Source organism: Macrotis lagotis, chromosome 1, assembly GCF_037893015.1.
Source record: "Macrotis lagotis isolate mMagLag1 chromosome 1, bilby.v1.9.chrom.fasta, whole genome shotgun sequence".
In the NCBI taxonomy this organism is placed as follows: Eukaryota; Metazoa; Chordata; class Mammalia; order Peramelemorphia; family Peramelidae; genus Macrotis; species Macrotis lagotis.
Genome location: NC_133658.1, coordinates 464388315 through 464409414, shown reverse-complemented (window position 1 = coordinate 464409414; position 21100 = coordinate 464388315). Strand labels below are relative to the sequence as shown.

Genomic DNA, 21100 nt, shown 5'->3' with positions numbered 1-21100 from the left:
ATTTGAAACATAAGAACTAAGATAAATGGAAGCAATTTATGCTATCCAATATATATTGTCCTTAGCTCATAAAACTTGATGATGTTGGATTATAGTTCATGTAAAGACCCTAAAAGGCATTAAAATAGATTTGTCTGCCCTCAGATGGAAATAGATATAGCTAAGAAGTGAGAAATAAATTCAATGTGTACAATCCCAAGTTCAAGTTCAACCCCAAATCATGCTGGATTTTTTGAGGTTTTTTTTGCAAGGCAATGGGCTTGAGTGGTTTGCCCAAGGCCATACAGTTAGGTAATTATTAAGTGTCTGAGGTCAAATTTGAACTCAGGTACTCCTGACTCCAGGGCTGGTGCTCTCTCCACTACACCACCTAGCTGCCCCATGCTGAATATTTTAAGAACAGTAATAATATATCAAGACTTTGGAACTTTTGCTCATAATTGATGGGTCTGATTTAGACTAGTGCCTTATTTTAGTTTTGGTTTATTTGTGAAACACAATGAAACATTTGTAAGTCATATAATAATTTATAAAAAAGACTCCTTGATTATGTGACCAAGACTATTTTATTCAATTTTTAGGATTTTCTACATCTTCCCCAAATAGGTATTATTCACAAGAGATAAAACAATTTCATCTCTCTCCATGTTTAAAGACACCAAGAATGCAAACAGGGTGAAACCACAATGAAATAACAACAGAGAAGAATGTCTAAACCCTAATGTGCTCACTCAGCATACCCTCCCCAAACAACCATTATGCTGAGACTGGAGGACTGGATAAGCTAGTCTATGAGCTTGCAATAAAATTCACCTCTCTATATATCAATATTCCTTCCTTTTCCAGTGTCTGAAAGATCCTGTGGAAATTTGTACAGACTGATATTATTATAGTAAAATTCTGTACTCTGAAGAACTCAAGAAAGAGGGACAGGAGGCATGTATAGCTATGTGATGCTCCATTAAACCTGAAAGAGGGATCTTACATTCCATCTGGGGCCTGCTCTACCATGCCAGAAGTTACTTGGACCAGAAATCAAGAATGGTAAATCATGAATTTTCTATTGTGTGAGGAGATTGAGACTCTCTGAGTTCTGTCTCCAGGGAACCTTCCATTAAAGAGGGAAAAAAAGGGGGAAAAAAGATGTACATTAGCAAAGATCTCAGAATGGAGAAAAGTAATTACCCTGAGAACAAGTGGAAACACAATGGGGGAAAATAGTAATAGCAGGAGGGTTTATGACCTCCAAATAAGGTAAAAGAGTTGAGGCAAGAGAATTAACATTGCAAGGGAAAGAAAAATTAATCAATATTTGATCAGGCAGAGAAACCTGTAGCTTTCTGAGAGCAGGGACTTCTAGAAAATTGTTCTGCAATGCTTTAAAGGAGAAATGAGAATTACAAAAGCAGAATTTAGGGCTTATACCAGTACTGTTCAAAATGAAGCTTGTGCATGAGGCCCATGGAATGATTTTATCCAGCCTGCCTGTGAATGTACTAAATGCTTTAGTAAACGAAACTGAGCTACCACAGAGCTCTGACTAAAATGGCAAATCAAAATATATTATCTATTGTTTCAACAAAAATTCTTTTTTTTAGATTTTTTCAAGGCAATGGGGTTAAGTGGCTTGCCCAAGGCCACACGGCTAGGTAATTATTAAATGTCTGAGGTCGATTTGAACTCAGGTACTCCTGACTCCAAGGCTGGTGCTCTATTCACTGTGCCACCTAGCTGCCCTGCAATAAAAACTCAAAAGTAAAGTTAGACAGCCCTGATTTATAAAGCAGAAACAAATGGTAAAATAGAAAACTCAAATCCATGTTAACAAGTCTTACTAAAGAAGAAGAAAAAAAAGAATATTAAGAATATAAATGCATTGATAATGCATAGAAAAAATAGAAATTTGAAAATGAGAGACAAAAGAAAAAAATTAAAGGAATAATTTCTATGTAAGCAAAACACTAATGTCAACAAAGAGTACTTAGAAGAAATAAGGATTTTAGGACTCTCAAAAGAGCATGGCAAGTCAAAAACATGAATATAATAATGCAAGAAATGATATTAAAAAACTGCCTAAAAACTTGAGCACAGAAAACAATATCAATCAAAAATACACATTGTTTATAGAAAAATAATCACTATTTGACAAATTCCAACACCCATAATGAATACATTTAACAATTTCATTAACAAAGAATGAATTCTACAAGCAACCATGATGAAGGTCTTCAAATGTAAATGACAAATATGAAGGAAGTTCAATAACATAATATCATTCTGCACATGCCAGAAACTGTATGAAAGGAAATCATGACAAAATCAAGTTGATCTATCCTGCAAAAATGATGAACATTAAATAAAAATGGCCCATTTCTAGGAGTAAAACCATATCTGAAGAAATAATTTGCTTTTCAAATACACTGGATTACAGAAAAATAACCAGAATAAACAAAGATAGCAACTAAAGACAGCTACAATGACAAAATATCAACACATAGAACAATAAGTAATTTCTTTCTACACTTGCTCAAGGAGACAAAGGAGATAGCTAAAGTTGAAGAAGAGTGATGGTGGAGCAGCAGAATTGAAACATCATAAGACTGAAGCCTACAACACTCTGCCTTTAGGCATCAATGTTGTTGTTTTATGTGTGTGGGGGGGATTAAGTTATAGAATGGGAGGGTGCCTAAAAGGAGGGAAAGGAGGTAAAATGTGAGAAACATTTGTGTGTGTGTATGTGTGTGTGTGTATATATATATATATATATATATATATATTAAATTAAACTATATATATATATATATATATATATATATATATATAGTTTAATTGAACCTATGATTAACAATGATAACTCCCATAGTTTCTTAGGAAGAAGAGAACCTAAAAGAGAATAGGTAAGGGGAAGGATTAACTTTCAAAAACCCAGATTTCACTTTTATTTATAATTTCTAAATATTTTTTTCTGTTTTTTCAATATTTCTTCAATTATACAAACTAAAATTGAATTCTTTGAAAAGACTAATAAAATGTATAAAATACTCAGTAATTTGACTAACATGGTGGAAAATCAAATCAGCAAAATACTAATTATCAAGTGAAACAAAACTCCTAGAAGAAACAGGAATAATCAGAATCTGTTATTTGTGGTTAAATTTAAACAAAGCAACACAAAAAGAAAGGAGGAATATCATCAAAATCTAAAATAAAAATGGGAGAATTCTATTAAACTATTAAAGAACAAGCAGTTCACATAATATACACTCTCAAAAACTGAGAAAAAAAAGACTACTAAGAGTTCTTTTGAGGTAAATATCACACTAATGCCTAAAAACAAGGAAAAATAAAACAAAGTAGGGGGCAGCTTTGTGGCTCCATGGATAGAGCACTGACCCTGGAGTCAGGAGTACCTGAAAAATAAAACAAAAATAGACCAATATCATTAAGGATTATCAATGAAAAATTAAAAAATATTTAGGTAAAATTAATTGCTCTAAATGTCTATAGCAATTAATGTAAGAAATCATTATGACCTACTTGAATTTATATCAGATATATAAATTACAATATTAGGAAAATAGAATAATTAATCTTATAAAAAACTAAAAATGCAAACCCACATATTATCTGACTGAATACACAAAAAATCTTTGGCAAAGTACCCCATTAATTGATCAAAGTACTCTCACCCTTCAATTTTTAGGCATTAGAACTTAGAAAATTATAATTAAAAGTATCTAACTAAAATCAAGCGTAAGAATCATGCAGTGAGCATAGACTAGAAATTTTTTCCAATAAATGTAAAAGTAAAGCAAACTAATATCTGGCATAGTTCTGGAAATGCTAGCAGCAATAATAAGACAAAAGAAATTAAAGATAGGTAAAGAGGAGATAAAAACTATTTTAATTTTCAGATGATAGAATGGTTTATTGGAAAATCCAGGGGAATCAGCAAAGATACTAATTGGGTCAATAAATATCTTCAGCAAAGTTTCAGTCTACCAGATAGATCCTCCAAATCAACTTTATGTCTAAATAATAACAAAATCCAAGAGGTAATAATAAAAATGAAAACCTTAGTTCAAATATTTACAAAATGCATAAAGCATCTGGGGATCAATCCATCAGAAAACAAAAAGATTCGTTTATATTAAATTACAAAATTTTACTTTAGCAAATAAAAGACAGCATAAATAATTGCAGAAATGTTCATGACTTGTCTGTGTCCATACAATTTAAAAGAAAAATATTATTGATATTCATTTACATTTTTAATATTTGTATTAAAATTTTTTTTGTTTCAAATTCTGTTTCTCTGTCTCCTAACTCCTTCCTGAGACATGCACAATTATGTAAAACATTTCATTATTAGTTTTTGTACATATTCCATTTTGTGCAAGAAGACTCACATAAAAATTGAATAATAGAAAGAAAATGAAAAATAGCATGCTTCAGTCTGTATTCAGTCGATTATCAGTTCCTTTTCTAGAAGCATATAGTATGCTTCATTATTAGTCTATTGGAACTATCTTGGGTCATTGAATTGCTAAGAATAACTGTCATTCATAGTTATTCTGTGTCTCAGTTTTCCCACATTTCCTCCAGTGTCCAACATTTTCCTTTTATTGTCATATTAGCCACTCTGATAGATTTGAGGTGGTATCTCCAATTTGTTTTAATTTGAATTTCTCTTATCAATAGTGATTTAGGACACTTTTTCACATGAGTATAGATAGATTTGATTTCTTTATCTGAAACCTGACTATTCATAATTTTTTGATCATTTATCAATGAGGCAATGACTTGAATTTCTAGAAATTTGACTTTAAAAATGAGACTTTTATCATAAATACTTGTAAAAATTTCCTCCCAGTTTTCTGTTTTCCTTATAATTTTGGTTGCATGGGAAGTTTTTGCACAAATTTTTTTTATTTTATAAAATCAAAATTAAATACTTAAAATTTTGCATTTTTTTGCTCCTATTTTCATTCTTCCCTTATCCATAAACCTGACAGATAAACTATTCTATGCTCTCTTAATTTGCTTATGGTAACATCCTTTATTATGTAAATCATATACCTATTTTGACCTTATCTTGGTGTACAGTGTATTCTTGTATATAACTTGGATGCTAGTATATTCTAAGTTTCTCCCTACTGTTTTCTACTAGTTTGCTTAGAAGTTTTTGTCAAATAATGAGTTTTGTTCCAAAAGTTTGTATCTTTGTATATTTATCATTTACTACATTGTTTTGTTCAGTTGCTATAAAGTAATTTTTATTATTTCATTGAATAAATCTATCCTATCCATTCCACTCTATTTCTTTTCCCCCCACTCTATTTCTTATCCTCTCCTAGATTGTATTGATAATTACCACTTTATAATAACAGTTTGAGATCTAAACAACTTTTCTTTTGCTTTTTTTTATTGATACTCTTGTTACCTTGAGCTTTTATTATTCCAGATTTTATAATTTTTCCTAGATTTATAAAATAATTTTTATACTTTCATTTATGTGGCACTGAATAAATAGATTAATTTAGGGAGAATTGTCGGTTTTATTATATTTTCTTGATCTACCCATGGGCAATTAATTTTTTTCCAATAGTTTAGATCTGACTTTATTTGTGTGAAAAGTATTTTATAGTTGTGTTCTACATATAGTTCCTGGATTTGCTTGGCAGGTAGACTCTCAAGGATTTTATTTTATCTAGTGAATTTTTAAGGGTTTTATTTTTTTTTTTTTGCAAGGCAATGGGGTTAAGTGACTTGCCCAAGGCCACACAGCTAGGTAATTATTAAATGTCTGAGGCTGGATTTGAATTCAGGTACTCCTGACTCCAGGGTCAGTGCTCTATTCACTGTACCACCTAGCTGCCCCTTATCTAGTGATTTTAAATGGAATTTCTCTATCTCTTACTCTTGGACTTTGTTAGTTATATATATATATATATATATATACATATAGATATGTGTATATATATATACACATATCTATATGTATATATATATATATATGCTTAAACGTATGTAGTTTTATTTTGTATCCTGCAACTTTGCTAAAATTGCTAACAATTTCAAGTAGGTTTTTAGTTGATTCTCTAGGATTTTCTAAGTATACTATTATAACATCTGCAGAGTGATAATCTTGTTTCTTTATTGCCTGTTTTAATTCTTTTAATTTCCTTTTCTTCTCATTGCTTTAGCTAACAATTCTACTACAATATTAAAAAGAGGTGATAATGAAAATCTTTACTCCCTGATTTTAATGAGAAAGTCTCATTTATCTCTATTACATATAACACTTTCTAATAGTTTCAGATAAATATTATCATTTTAAGGTAAGCTCCATGTATTCCTATGCCCTTTGCAGTTTTTTTTGTTTGTTTGTTTTTCTTTTGCAAAATGGGATTAAGTGACTTGCCCAAGGCCACACAGCTAGGTAATTATTAAGTGTCTGAAACCAGATTTGAACTGATGTGCTCCTGACTCCAAGACCCGGTGCTCTATCCACTGCACCACATAGCCTCCCCTCTTTGAGTCAATTTTGATGAGAGTACATTTGTTTTGCTCTGCACCGCCAATTATCCCCTCCACTATAATAGCTCTCTCATGCTTCTTTTATGTGGGATAATTTATCCCATTTGGTCTCCCTTCTCATTATTCCAGTGCAGTTTTCCTTCATACCTCTTTATTTTGGGTATCATTACATCAAAGTCACCTTGTATCTTTACTCTCTGTCTTCATATATTCTTCTAATAACTCTTATAGTAATAAAGTTTTAAAGAGCTATAAATATTTTACCATATAGAAATATAAACAATTTAACAATTACTGAATTTCTTGTGTTTTCTCTTTTTGCTTCTTTTTTACCTTTTCATGTTTTCTCAAATTTTTACTCACCTCTGCTCTCTTAATTAGTAATGCTTGAAAGTCCCCTATTTCACTTATGTGTCCATTTTTTTCCCTTGACGGATTATATTCACTTTTTCTGGGTATGTGATTCTTGTTTATAATCTTAACTCCTTTACCTTCTAGAATATCATAATCCAGGCTCTCCAGTTCTTTATTATGGAAGCTGTCAAACCTGGTAATTCTGATTTTAGCTTCCTTTTCCTGTTCCTTTTTGGCTGCTTGCAATACCTTTTCTTTTATCTGTGAGCAATGGAAGTTGCTGAGAATTTTCATTTTGGGATCACTTTCAGGTGGTAGTAGGAATCTTTCAACTTCTTTTGTGTCCTCTAGTTCTACTATATCAGGACAGTTTTCTTTCAGAATTTCTTGAAAAAATTTTGCCCAATCTTTTGTTGTTGTTGTTATGATTTTCAGATAGTTCAATAATTCTTTTTTAAAAGGTTTTTGCAAGGCAAATGGGGCTAAGTGGCTTGTCCAAGGCCACACAGCTATGTAATTATTAAGTGTCTGAGACTGGATTTGAACCCAGGTACTCCCGACTCCAAGGCCGGTGCTTTATCCACTACGCCACCTAACCACCCCAGTTCAATAATTCTTATATTATCTCTCCTGAATCTATTTTCTAGGTCAGCTCAGATATTTCAAAGTCCCTTCTATCTATATTTACTTTTTTTGTTTTAGTTTTAATGTTTCTTAATGTCTTCTAGAGTCATTTTTTTACTTGTTCATTTCAAATTTTTAAGGAACTATTTTCTTCAATGAGATCTTGTACTTCCTTTTTCTTTTGACCAATTCTATTTTTTAAGGCATTATTTTCCTTGGTAAATTTTTGCATGTATTTTTCCAGGCTATTGACTCTTTTTTATGATTCTTTTACATTACTCTTTTTTCCCCACCAAATTGTTCTAATTTTCTCTTTTAAAATCCTTTTAGGTTCTTCCAGGAATTCTTTTGGGCCTGAGACCAAGCTATATTTTTCTTTAAGGCTTCACATGTAGCCATTTTGACACTATTGTTCTCTTCTAAGTTTGTGCCTTGATTCTCCTTACACCATAGTAACCTTATATAATCAAACTCTTTTTAAAAATTTCTTTGTTTTTGCTCATTTTTCCTGCCTTTTTTGTGACTGCTTGTTTCTGCACTGTCCCCAAATTTTTTTTATGTTGAAACTCTGGGTCTTACTGTTGGCTTTTCTGTACTTCAGGGCTTAACTGCTTGCTTTCTCTAGAGAGTAGATTTCCCTTCTGGCTTGTACTGGGGGGTTGGGATGGCTTCCTTGTTGACCTCCCCTGGTGTGAATTTTCACTTTTGGTCTGCTTCAAGGATGGTTTCTGGCTGCTGGGTTGTTATGGAAATAGATTATGTCTGCTGAGATGCCCAGGGGTAGGATATCGCTGTTGACCCACTCTGGGATAGGGTCTCACCAGTAAATTGCCCAAGTGTGGAACATTGCTGAAGATCTCCTGTTGTGGGGTTGCCTTCTGTGATTATTCTTGCATCTTATTCCCCTCCCATCCCAGTGAGATGGCCCTTTCTTGCTTGCTGAAAACTGTTTTCTTGCTTTTAGATCAATTCTGAGGTGGTTTTCTAGTTTTTTTTCAGGGGTATTTGAGAGGCCTTCAGAAGGTTCTTTCTTTACTCAGCCATCTTGGAACCAGAAGTAACAATTAATTTATAATGTTGATATTATATCAATTAAAGTCTCAAATATTCAGTCTCTACTTCCTTCCCTTTCTTTTCTTTGTTTTGGCTTTTCTTTTCCTCCTTGTTATCAATGGAGTTGGCATTCCAAAGAATACAGTAAAACAGGAAAGGGGTGAATAGCTATAGAATAGGAATTATGCAATATATAACTATATATGCATAGATACATATATAGACACACATATAAATCATTACACATTTATATATATATATATATATATATATATATATGTGTGTGTGTGTGTGTGTGTACATATATTTGATATTTATCTTTTGTTCTCAAAGACCAGCACATCAGGAAGGTGATATTGTGCTAACTCACCAGTCTTACTTTCCCCTCCAAGGTAGAGATGACCTTGGATCTGAAACAATCAGCGTTAAATGCCTTGTTCTAGGTCACACAGCTAGCATGTGTCAATTGTCTGAGGCTGGATTCGAACTCAGGTCTTTCTTTGACAAAGGGGTTGATTCAAAGTATGGTTTTTGTTTGTTTATTTTTTCCTACTAGGTAGGAGGGACTGAAGGATCATGAGTAGTAGAAGCTGTATGGAAGCTTCTGAATTATGTGGACAGTATGACCCAGGGTGGCGAACCTTTTTTCTGCCAAGGGCCATTTGAATATTTGTAAAATCATTCTCCTCTTATAATGGGTCAAATATTAACTCCTAGATTTGTTGAATTTTGAGTCCTGCCTGTGCTTGCCCAGCCAGCACCAGATTATGGTTCTTAAGGTCCTAGGACCAGATGTTCCCTCCTCAGGTATAAGTACTGGGAGCATACACACACCAGCTGTGAGATGATTGTAAATAAGGAGACACTGAACTGAAAATAATCATTAGCAATTAGTGTTTTATTTGACTCACTGATCTATTTACACATTGATCAACTGGGAAATAATTTCCTAAGGCCTGCCTCTCCAGTCTGGTACCTGGTGAATGCACTACTTCCTTCCCTTGCCCTGTTTCACCATTATCTGGATAACACTGTAATTCCTTCTTTCTTTATACTTTTTTATTTTATGCATCTTTCATAATGGCTTATATCAAGATAAAGGAAACTGATTATTTATTATGTTCTCAGAGAATTCTTGTTTTTTAAATTTTAAATGCAGTGATTTAAAAAAAGTAAAAAAAGAAGATATAAGACTTTTTGCCATAGACTTAATCACAAACTAATATTCAGTTCACTCTGATGATACAAGGAAGGGCTTCATGAAAATGAAATTTTGATATATGAATATATTTTCAGATTCCATAAAAAGAATATGAAAAATTTTTTAATGTTTTTTATTGTTTTTAATGTTTTTAATGTTTCATTGTATACATAAGTATACTCACTATTTAGCTTCTTCCAGTGAAACCTTGCTCACATATGTATAATTGGATAAACAGATTTCTTAAGTAAGAAGGACCTTGAAAATTCTTGAAGGGTAGTGTCATTCATTTTTTTTTTTTGGATTCTTTAACACCTAGCCCAGGATCTTCTACATGGCAGGTGCTTCATAAATGTTTGTAGAATTCATTTTAAAGTCCAAAACATTCCTTAAACTTGAAATATATTGCAGCAGACTAACCAAAGCCTTCAGTCTATCTTCTGGGTAAGAAATAAATCTATTTTTCTTGGCTCATTATTTAAGGTTGTGGTGCATTAACAGCTGTATGAAAAATGCTATTCTGGAAGCATTTTTCAACCACCTGTTCCATATAAATGATCTCAGTCTACTCCTGAGGAAATTTGTTGATTGTTGCATCAGTATCGAATACAAAAAGTCATCAAAAGAAAAAATCTTTATCTTTTTTAGGTAAATTAGTTCCATTTAAAAGTATGGTTTTTGTTTGTTTATTATATCCATCTATTGTATCCATCAAAGGAATAAACTATTAAAATCATTTTAGCACAAAATAAGTAATATATTTAGAGCTTGCTCTTGTGATAAAAATTGAGCATTTTTTGAGTATCTTATTATTTGAAAACATTTTTTCCAAAATAGCTGTTTGTTGATTATTATATAGAAAATGTATTTTTACCCATATTCCCATAAATTATCTCTAAGGTCTTCTAAAATCTGATAATTACATGTGTGTGCTTCTATGGAAGGAGAGCCTGGTTAGATAGAGAGATGAATATTTGGATTGAAGGACAAATATATAGGAATATCGACACATGTGACCATTTTAAAATATAAATATATTTGCATATGCACATATACATGCAAAGGGATTTTCAGCTTTTTACTAACAAGGATATGGGAAACAGAAAAATATTTCTTACTTCATCATATCTAGGGCAGATAAGAACCTTAGGATCTCAAGAGATAAAGGATGATGGAAGAAAAAGCTGTACCATTGAAAGGTACAAGCATGTACTTTCCCTGTGGGAAAAGGATCCTGTTACCCTTATATAAAGCTTTCCAGTCCTAGCTAAACTCTGTAATATTTCCCTTTGGTTTTATGCTTGGGGTAGGGACAAAGTCTGATTGAAACCAGTTCATATGAATCTAGAATTCTTTGGGGGATATCTTAGGTTATGAATGACACATGGAGCATTTAAAGAATGATTAAGCTGAGCAAAGACTTGACTATAAGTGTATACAAATTCACAGAAAAAAAAGTAAATGAGAGGTCATTGTGAGTTGGAGTAATCACAGGTTTCTCAGAGTAATTAAGAGAAGCTCAGGCTTGATGGATATATAGGATATGGATACATAAAACAGAGAAGAAAGAAATTCCAGCAAGGTCAATACAATTAAGGAAGATCAACCTACCAGAAATAGGGGATGTGTGCTGAGAAATAACACAAAACAAGATTCACTATGTAAGGTAAGATCATTTTAAACACTGAAGACTGGAAAAAATAAAAGAATTACAAAATCACAAAATCTAAGTCACTTAGTTAAACCTATATCTAAGGATGATTTGTTTCCCAACCCCCACCCCAATCCCCATGGCACTGCTGACAAGTCAATGTGAAGTTTCCTCTTGAAAAGCTCCAGTGATAGGAAATTCACATTTTTCCTCTAGCCTTAGCATACATTTATAGAGATATTTAACTGTTAAAATATTTCCCTTTATATCAAGCCAAAATTTGTCTCTGCAAATATCACTCATAGCTGTTAATACTGTCCTCTGAAGCAGAGCAGAACAAACGGTCAACCATTTACTCTCTGCCTCTCTGAGATGAGCTACATGGGGATATGATATTTGTTTGGAAGTATCTGAACTTTTGTCATGTATATTAGGTCTAAGGTTTATACATCTTGGCTACAATGACATCTCTATCAGGTTCAAGTAATACTATTCATTTGAAATTTTGCAACACTTTTGAATGTAGCCTCAATTAACCTACATTTTTTTAGGTTTTTGCAAGGCAACAGCTAGGTAATTATTAAGTGTCTAAGGTCAAATTTGAACTCAGGTCCTCCTGACTCCAGGGTTGGTGCTCTATTCATTGTGCCACCTATCTGCCCCTACTTTTGTTTTTAATCTTCCATACAAGCTTAGTAAAGCTTTAATTTGGTGGCATCTGGCTCTGTCTTGCATGCCTAAGAAATTGTAAGAGAGATAATGTAAAGAGACAGAGGTCTGGAACCTTTTTTTGCCACTATGTGGCTTATGAATACTGATTTGTGTTGTCTCTTTGCATTTACTCTTTCATATTTTAGGTGAAGTAGATTAATGATGGCTACTGTCTTTTGAAATTGAAAAATTGGAAAATGAGCCATCAGAGTCCAAGAGCTAGAGACAATACATGGGAATCTTCCAGAAGCCATATGATGAGTAAATTCTTGGGTGATCTATTTGACAGTCCAGGGAGAGACACAGTCATTCACTCATCAATCATTCTTCCTTTGTCTTTATGAGCTAAATTTTCACATCAATTAAGTCTTTTAAAAAATTTATAGCTAGGCAATTAAGTGTCTGAGTGTGGAATTGAATTCAGGTCCTCCTGACTCTGGGGCTGGTGTTCTATCCACTGTGCCACCTAGATGTCCCCAATTACATCTTTAGGAAGGTTCTCTAACAATAAGATATGAGAGGGATAGGAACAATGACTAGATCACTATATTCAATGATATAGAGAATTTCCAGGGAGGAAACTTGCTTTTATCAGTCCCAGAAACATCTATACTTTTGGAGTGGTTAAGTGACTTGTCCACACTAGATAAAGTTGCTTAGAGCATTAAAAAGTGAAATGACTTGCTGAGGGTTAACTAGAGCCAGGAAGATTTGAATCCAGGCCTTCTGTTTCTGTTAATACTTGGATGACAGACCTTCTAAAGATGAACTACAAAAATCTTAGTCACATCCTGGAAAATGTTGGGACAAAAAGCAAGGTTATTAGTTCATCATTTATCATTAACTCTTCTGGGTCTCCTTTCCTATTATCTTTGGTTGTCGAGGAACTGTGTGTCAAATGAAGCTTTCTCCTTCCTCAACTACCTCTTCTCTTTGATTTACAAAGTGAGGTTACTGTTACATCTGTAATGATAAATTGGGATGTCAGAAATACTGTTTGCAGCAAGGATCTTATGAATCTTTTATGGAAAACTGAGCCAGCTGACCAAACTTTACTGGTTTTCAGTTATTCAAAGCTGTCATATTCAGGAAAGAGTTATCCTCTTGCTGTGGATTTTGCACTTATAAATTTCTGGATAAATGAATTAGGATTATTTTTCATAAACTTCATTTCAAATTTATACCAAGTTGAAAGATAAGAGCAAATCCTGGATTAACCTCAGTTTATCAGCAGGGTGCAGTGTTCAGAAGCATACCAAAAATTCTTTTTGTGCATAGCCAGTGGCAGAATCTTATATGAGTTAGAAAGTTTTGTTAATTTCCTGGATTAATTTTGAATAGTAGCAAACCTAACAATGATACAAAACACTGAAACAAATCCACTTAAATTCAAATAAATATAATTGTAATTTCCTTGAGTCATAGACTAGTCTCTCCAGAACTTTTAATCTATGTTTATAAAATTGGTTGTTGTTTATCCTTTGATGAGGACATCATGAGGTCTTGACTTGAAAGTTAATTGGATTTGAATGAGGCAGTTACACAAAAAGTCCCCAGCCTCACTCTCTCTTCTAAAGCCATCAAAGTCCAGTGGCAAAAGTCAAGTTGAATGATGATGGCCCAGGATAGACACCAATGCACTTAGGCAGTATAAATAATCTCTTTCTGCATAACATAATAGCTAGAATTTACATAAAATTCTAAGGTTTGTATAGCACTTTACAAGTATTATTTCATTTGACCCACCTTATAACAATCTCCAAATTCCTGATTTGTAGATGGGGAAGCTGAAACAGAGGCAAATGATTTCTTCAAAATCATTTAGTTTAGGATTACACACACACACACACAGTCAAATGGTGTCTGGGGTAGGATTTGAACTCAGGTCTTTTTGATTCCAAGTCCAACTCTATTTACTGTATCACCTAGCTATTTTTTTTAGGTGACTTGATAAACTCTTCTAAACAATTATCTTATCTTCCAATTATGTATTGCCCACTTATGCCAGTTTAACTGTACAATTCCCCAAGTTTGAATTCCTCTCTCTATTAGTTTTTATAATAGATTAGCCACTTACATCCCCAAATCAAAAGGCTTCTCTTTAGGCTGTAAGATAGAATTAGACTAAGCAAGTTAACATATGCTTGCCACATTACCTCCTTTCTGGTTTTTGCAAGCATTATTACCATTTGTCATCAGGATTGGGAGCCTTTAGTTTTCACACATGTTCAAAATCTGGTTTAATAGCTTTCCCAAAGCTAATCCCTTTTTCTACATTAGTTACTTATCATTATTATTATAGGTCAGTTGTAGGATAGACCTAAGGCTCAGATAGTTCTTCCCCAAAAGGATGTGAGTTCAATTTTGGGAAACTTCTTTTTCTAGGTCATTTTTCTATTTTTAGTTCTGAAAATCTGTATCTACTACCATTAGTTGGTACAATTCTTTGCTAAGCATTTTTTTCTTTTATTTTTAACAAATCAAATATTCTAATTTCTATATTAGCAAACTTCTCTGCATGTTAAGATTTCAAATTTCCTAATGGAGGTCTTATTTTCAGAGAATGACTTTGTGATCAGTTTCGTACTTCTCTTTCAAATTATCTCCCTAGGAATTTTGGAATAATCAATCATTTCTGGAAGACTATGAAGAAACAACAATTAAAAAATCCATCAAGAGTACATATTGTTTTCCTTCATAAACTATTTCTGATTACTTCTCATTTCAATGAGATAACCTTACTAAAAAATGCATAGCATTGTTCCTGGAGCATGTGATGGCATTTATATAAATGCTTATTCCTTTTCCTTTTTCCTCCCCATTTGCCCAAATCCTTTATAGCCTCCTTCAATGTACTTTCAACATCCCTGTTTTTATGCTAGCTATTCCGAGTTTGAGAAGTCCTGTACATGTTTCTATTGTCACTAATGCATACCATATTGTTAACTGAGACTTCCATATTGTTCAAAATCTAATTAAAATTAGCTAAAGGATTCTGGGCTCACACAGACTGGATTCCATTAGAGGGGAGTACAAACAAATGACATATAGGAAAACAACTGTAAAACATACACTCAGGCAATAAGCATACAAAAAGACAGTCACTAACTAAAAATCAATGCCACGTGCCATTGGTTAAGCAACAGGGTTATCAACACTTAGTCTTAGAAATATTGATTAAAAATATTCAAAATTATTTTAAGTAATTCTATGAGTAATCAAATCTTAATAGATATGTTGTGCATTGATTATGAAATCCTATCGGACATGCTGAGATAACCAGAAAAGATACAATTATAGTGGGAAAAACATTAAATTTTATAAGCTGAAAGACAAAATAATTAAATATAGAAATATTTTTCACAAAATATTTTCACAAAAAATTTCACACATCAGAAATATGTAAATCAGCATCATTTGTGTTTTTAAGTTCTACAGTCCTGTGTTTACAGGTTCCATCTTTATGGCATCTCTCAAAAGCCTTCATAGCAGACTTACTGGTTGAGTCACAAGGGAAATACAATTGTAGAAGGGATCAAATTAGCATGCCATTTATTTCAATTCAATCCCTGAACAATGATGATTGTTCACGATAACTTCTGTATACTTAGAATTTATTTCCTGGATAATTTCTGGATTTTGTCTGTGGTCCACTTTTTCAGCAGCTTTTGACCAAGGGCTCTGAGGTTAAGTTCCATCTTAGTGTCTTTTCTTAGGATCCATTCCTTCTTGTGAGGCCTTCCCTAAGGTGTGATTCTTAAAACATATGACTTAGAAAAAGATGATTGATTATCAGACTATGAGGATAGTAGTAAATTATATTTTTCCCTTGTCAAAGTGTTCTTTTGCCTTTTCATACTTAGGATACCCTTGAAAGCCCCTAGCTTACCTGGTTATTCTGAGATAGGATGAATTTGTGATGAAGAAATATCTAGACAAACTTGAATGATAGATTATATCTTTTTGTTTAGTCATTTTTCAGTAGTCAAACTCTTTGTGATCTCTCTTTTTTTTTTTTGGTAAATATATTAGAGTGGTGTGCTATTTCCTTCTCCAATTCATTTTATAGATGAGAATTGAGGCAGAGTTAAGTGATTTGCCCAAGATCACACAGTAAATGTCTGAGATTAGATTTGAACTCAGAAAGATGAATCATTCTGAGTCCAGGTCTGAGACTCTATTTAACTGCTTAGGTTAAATCTAGTAAGACAAAATTTGAATGGAGGAAAAGTGAATTTTTGAACTTCAGGTCCAAACAATAAACTGTACTGTAAGAAATGAAAAGCTCAGGTGACACAATTTCTGGATGATTAATCATTTTATTAATTATTGCTTATAAATAATTAATGAAAGGATGGTCATATGAAGGTCTCTTATAAACCTAAGATCCCTCTAGGGGACTTCTTGACATGACTTTGTAAAGAGTGGGTATTCTTTACAAAGTCTGATTGATTAACAATTGATGGAGGAATAATGAGAGATAAGATTATTCTAAGGAGGGACTGGAGGAGTAGATTTTGATCCCTCAGACTTGCACTATGAGACATCTCTTCCCAGACCTCCCCTAACTAGGTCAGTTGAGAAAAGGGGGATTCACTTTTACTCAGACCTACATGACCAGGCTAGACTTTATTATCTTTACCTTTCAATCAAACTTTCCCAGTTGGATAAGTCTCAGAGTCCAAGATTTCATTTCATTATCACCCCTACCTTTCAGAGAACTAAGTTTTGACTTAATCTCCAAATGAAGAAATAAGAAGGGAAAACAATCTTGCATCTCCCCAATGTTAACAATTGATTGTTTAATAATCATTTCTATCTGCAGAAATGCATTATGAGAAAATAACAGTGAATTTAAAAAGCAACTTAATCTTTTAGTTCTGTGGAGGAAAACATATTACTTCAAAAAGCTGTGGGCAAAAGTGTATGCGATCGATCAGCCAAGATGCAGAAGGATGATTCAAAAGCCACGTTCTCTAGATTTAATCTTGACTTATTGTAAACACAAGTATACCATCCTCTTCACTATTTATTGTTCGACAATCTGTTACCCGTTACCACTGGTTCCTCATGGCATCTCAGGGTGCTAATAATCTATCCATGATCAGGTATGTAAAGGGACTATGTAGGCAAAATTCTATCCCCTACTTTCCATTCTTCAGCCAGGTTAAATAACTCTGGACTGTGACAACTGTGACCTAGTGACCAGTGAGGAAGAATCATACTACTGTTTCATTTTTGTTTTCATTGGGTCAGAGTGAATTACACAGGCTTAGCAGGTATGGATGTATTATGATTTGCAACATGGATCTTAATTTCATTATCTTTCTCTTCAAATTTTGACCTTTCACAGTTCCTTATTACTGTGAAAGACACTATTCTCATTATAATCATGAATGTTTGTAACTTCTGTGCTCCTTTCTACCTCCACTCTCCCAACTCTGTTCATCCAACTGGGGGTAAATCTTATTATTGCTACTGTTTCTGTTCCCCCTCACCCAAAATCTTTCATAGCTATCTGGTTCTCTCTATCATGCAGTCATGATACTAATTCAGGGTTTCAGCATATTATGCCTAGACTCTTGGAATTGCACCTTTTTATCTTCCTCCCCAATTTTTCCCCCTCTCCAATATATTATCAACCAATACACCAAAATGATTTTTCTAAAGAGCAGGTATGATCATGTCACTCCTGTACTTAGTAAAGTCCAGTGATTTCCTATTTTTTTCTGGGATAAAATATAATTTCACCTTGATATCATATTTTAAAATATCTAATTTTATAAGTTTTGTAATATTCATAATCAGTTGTAAAATATGAATTAACCTGTCACAGAAATCACACCAATTCCTCATAGTAGCATGGTAAAAATTCCGAGTTCTGAAAGATTATATCAATTGAGGGTGAACTCTGTTAATTTCTACTATTATGGAAGAAAATCCTGAGAAAATATTAAATCTCTTTTTTATAAAAACTAGGCTAATCACAGAGAATTTGGCCACCAAATAGTGAATTTTCTTGCCATGTCAAACAAAAAAATTAGAAAATTAAGTGATACTTAATCCTGTTTTAATCCTTTTCACCTAAACAATAATGCTGGCAGAATGTCAAGAAAGAGGCTGAAAGGTATTAAGAATCTTACAGTTTTTAGCGACTGAAAAACTTTAATTTAATGGTTGTTACTCTAAATACATTGTGAAATGATTAATGATTCATGGACATTTTGCTGGAGAAACTGAATCATATCAGAATTGACATTCTATAAATGAACCAGTTAATTAGAAGGATGCTTGAAAGGTATCCCTTAGAGAAGCAAAAATAGAGTTTGACAGAATGAGTTTTATCATATACCCCAAAACTATTAGAAATACTATTTTTGTGGAGCATTTGGTAATTAATTGACAATTTGATTAATTGAGGCACAGGGCCCACTTCAGCAAAGAAATTGAAGGTAGAGTTTATATGCAAAGACAGAAATGTATTCTGCTTCTCTAAGGATTAGGGGTTTATAGAGTGGTTTATATGTTTTTACAACAAAGGGAGGCAGGAGAATAGGAGGAATACAGAATACAAGAACCAGGATGTTTGTACAAGCATGTTCATTTGGAGCCAGTATGACCCAGTTTGAACCAGTCCTGTAATTTTGGGCATAGCAGAGGTGTTCTGGGTTCACCCAATGGACTCTATGTCAAACTTGAGCAACACTCATTCTGCTTCCTGATTGACTGGTATGGATTTTCAGCTTATTCTAGCCTCTCTTGGCTAAAAAGGGAGGTCAAACAAATCAAGCTAATTAGTAAACTCATTATTTATTCCACTTCTCCATTAGTCATACTGTCTTGCAGTATTAATGATTCATATTTTCAAGGAGGTCACCATGAAAATGATTATAGCCTACATATTATGGCTACTGAGATGATGTGGTTGGGAAATTATGTGAAAAATTTGATAAGATCCTCTAAGTATAAGCAACATATACCCTGATGCTTGCTGATTTCAATTAAAAAAAAAGAAAAAAAGAAAAAAGAGAGGATGGGCAGCAATATATGTGGGATATATTTGAAAGAAGGAAATGAGAGAGACCAAATATTGTAGATAATAAAGAAACCTCAATTCTTTATATCATAATTTTTTTTATTAAAAATGATTGGTTAAGTGCTGTAGTAAGTATATATAGTACTATATTAAGTACCAAATAATGTCATAAATAAAGAAATTGATTGAATTTTAATGGATAGTAAAAGGATCATTATGTCCATGGAGCTATTTCTCAATCAACTGTTTGCAGAGTCAAACCATGAGAACTAAGATCAGAATTACGAACTCAACAGATTTAAGATCAGCATACAGCTAAGGTGTTATTTAAACAAACTATTAAAAACCTAAATTATATATGAACAACAAAAATGACATTGGCCTTATGTATAATAATTTCATTTAGAAGTTAAAGCAATGTAAATTAACTGCTTCAACAAGGAGAATAAAAAAGTTCCTCAAGGAGGAAGCATTTCATTAACTTGCCAAATAGAGAAATATGTCTGCCAAAGACAACATTGAGTTTAATGTTAAACTTGTTTATGAATTCTTAGGAAGAAGGAGTATGAATGATTGCCATCTAATATAACAATAAAAAGTGGTACAGCAGTAAGGAAGGTAAAATAACTTTAAGAAAAGTTAGGAGCTATATCTAAGTATCCATTGCAAGACAATTAAAGATGAAAATGGAAAGAGAACTACAAAAAAAGCAGAAAAAGATTTGTGAAAAATATTACTACAAAATATTTTTTCCCCATTAAAACAGGGAAGCCACCATGCTTGTATCCTGCCCTGTACCTATAACCTGATATGCATCTATTACTAGAAAGATCAAGTACACCAATTGGTACAGAAAAAGATTTGCCTCTTACTATCTATATTTTCTTTGCCTTAAGAATTTTTTTTAAAAAGGACTACTTTAATCTATACAACTTGGTTTTTTGATATTTTCTTATATCCAACCTTTCAAGCATTAAAGAGGAATAGAAATGATAAGCAGAACAAAAGTGTGAGAAGTAATTGGACTGGTTCACGATGAACTTTGCTTGAGACAATGTAATTGTAAGAGCATAGAAGGACTGATTTACAAGGTATCAAAAGAAAATTAAGGTACTGAAATAAAAAAAAAATGATTTAGAAAACATCAGCAACTATTGACCTATATGCTTATCCTTTCTTCTATATAAAATGAAGGTAATCTGTTTATGAATTGAGGTCATCTTTAATGAGGGAATGAGAAAATTTCATAAACAATATTAAAAATGAATGATAGGGGTGGCTAGAGCACCAGCCCTGGAGTCAGGAGTACCTGAGTTCAAATCCGTCCTCAGACACTTAATAATTACCTAGGCATGTGGCCTTGGGTAAGCCACTCAACCCCATTTGCCTTGCAACACCCCCCCCAAAAATGAATAATAATCATTTTCAATTGACAAATATAGAGAGAATATACTATTTTTGCTTATTGTTTGGTAATTAGAAACACACACAGTTAACTTAGCAGGACAGAATGTCATACAAAGTAATTTCTATCCATATATTAGGATTTCTCAAGATTTCTTGTAAGATGTAACAACAGAAATAACCCTTTTCAATAGCTCCTTGATAAGAAATGTCAAATGAGGTATAAAACAGAGAGTTGTATGCTGGCCAAAATTGCAGTCACTGTGATTAAGGAGAACCAGTACATAATCTTCAACAAGCGGAGAAATTCACTCTGAAAAATAGGATCCTTCTGATGCTTCCGTTTGTAGAAGACATTGTGATTACATCAAATTCCAATAAATTGTTGCAGCCTCCCCCAAAAAATCTAAAATCACTCAACTTTGATCTGGACAAACACAAGTGAAATATCAAATGAGTTAAAAATTCCTATTGACTATAGTTCAACATGTAGTAGAATGAATACCCTATATAGTTTGTACAATAG

General features: G+C 32.9%; 1 long non-coding RNA gene across 1 annotated transcript in view; it reads left to right on the top strand.

Annotated features, from left to right (window-relative positions):
- LOC141506654 (uncharacterized) overlaps positions 1–824 on the top strand; it is a 74851-nt gene extending 74027 nt beyond the window's left edge. Inside the window, exon 3 of the long non-coding RNA XR_012473956.1 lies at positions 582–824. This is a non-coding gene — a long non-coding RNA (uncharacterized LOC141506654). The remainder of the gene's footprint in view (positions 1–581) is intronic.
- The last annotated feature ends 20276 nt before the right edge of the window (positions 825–21100 follow it).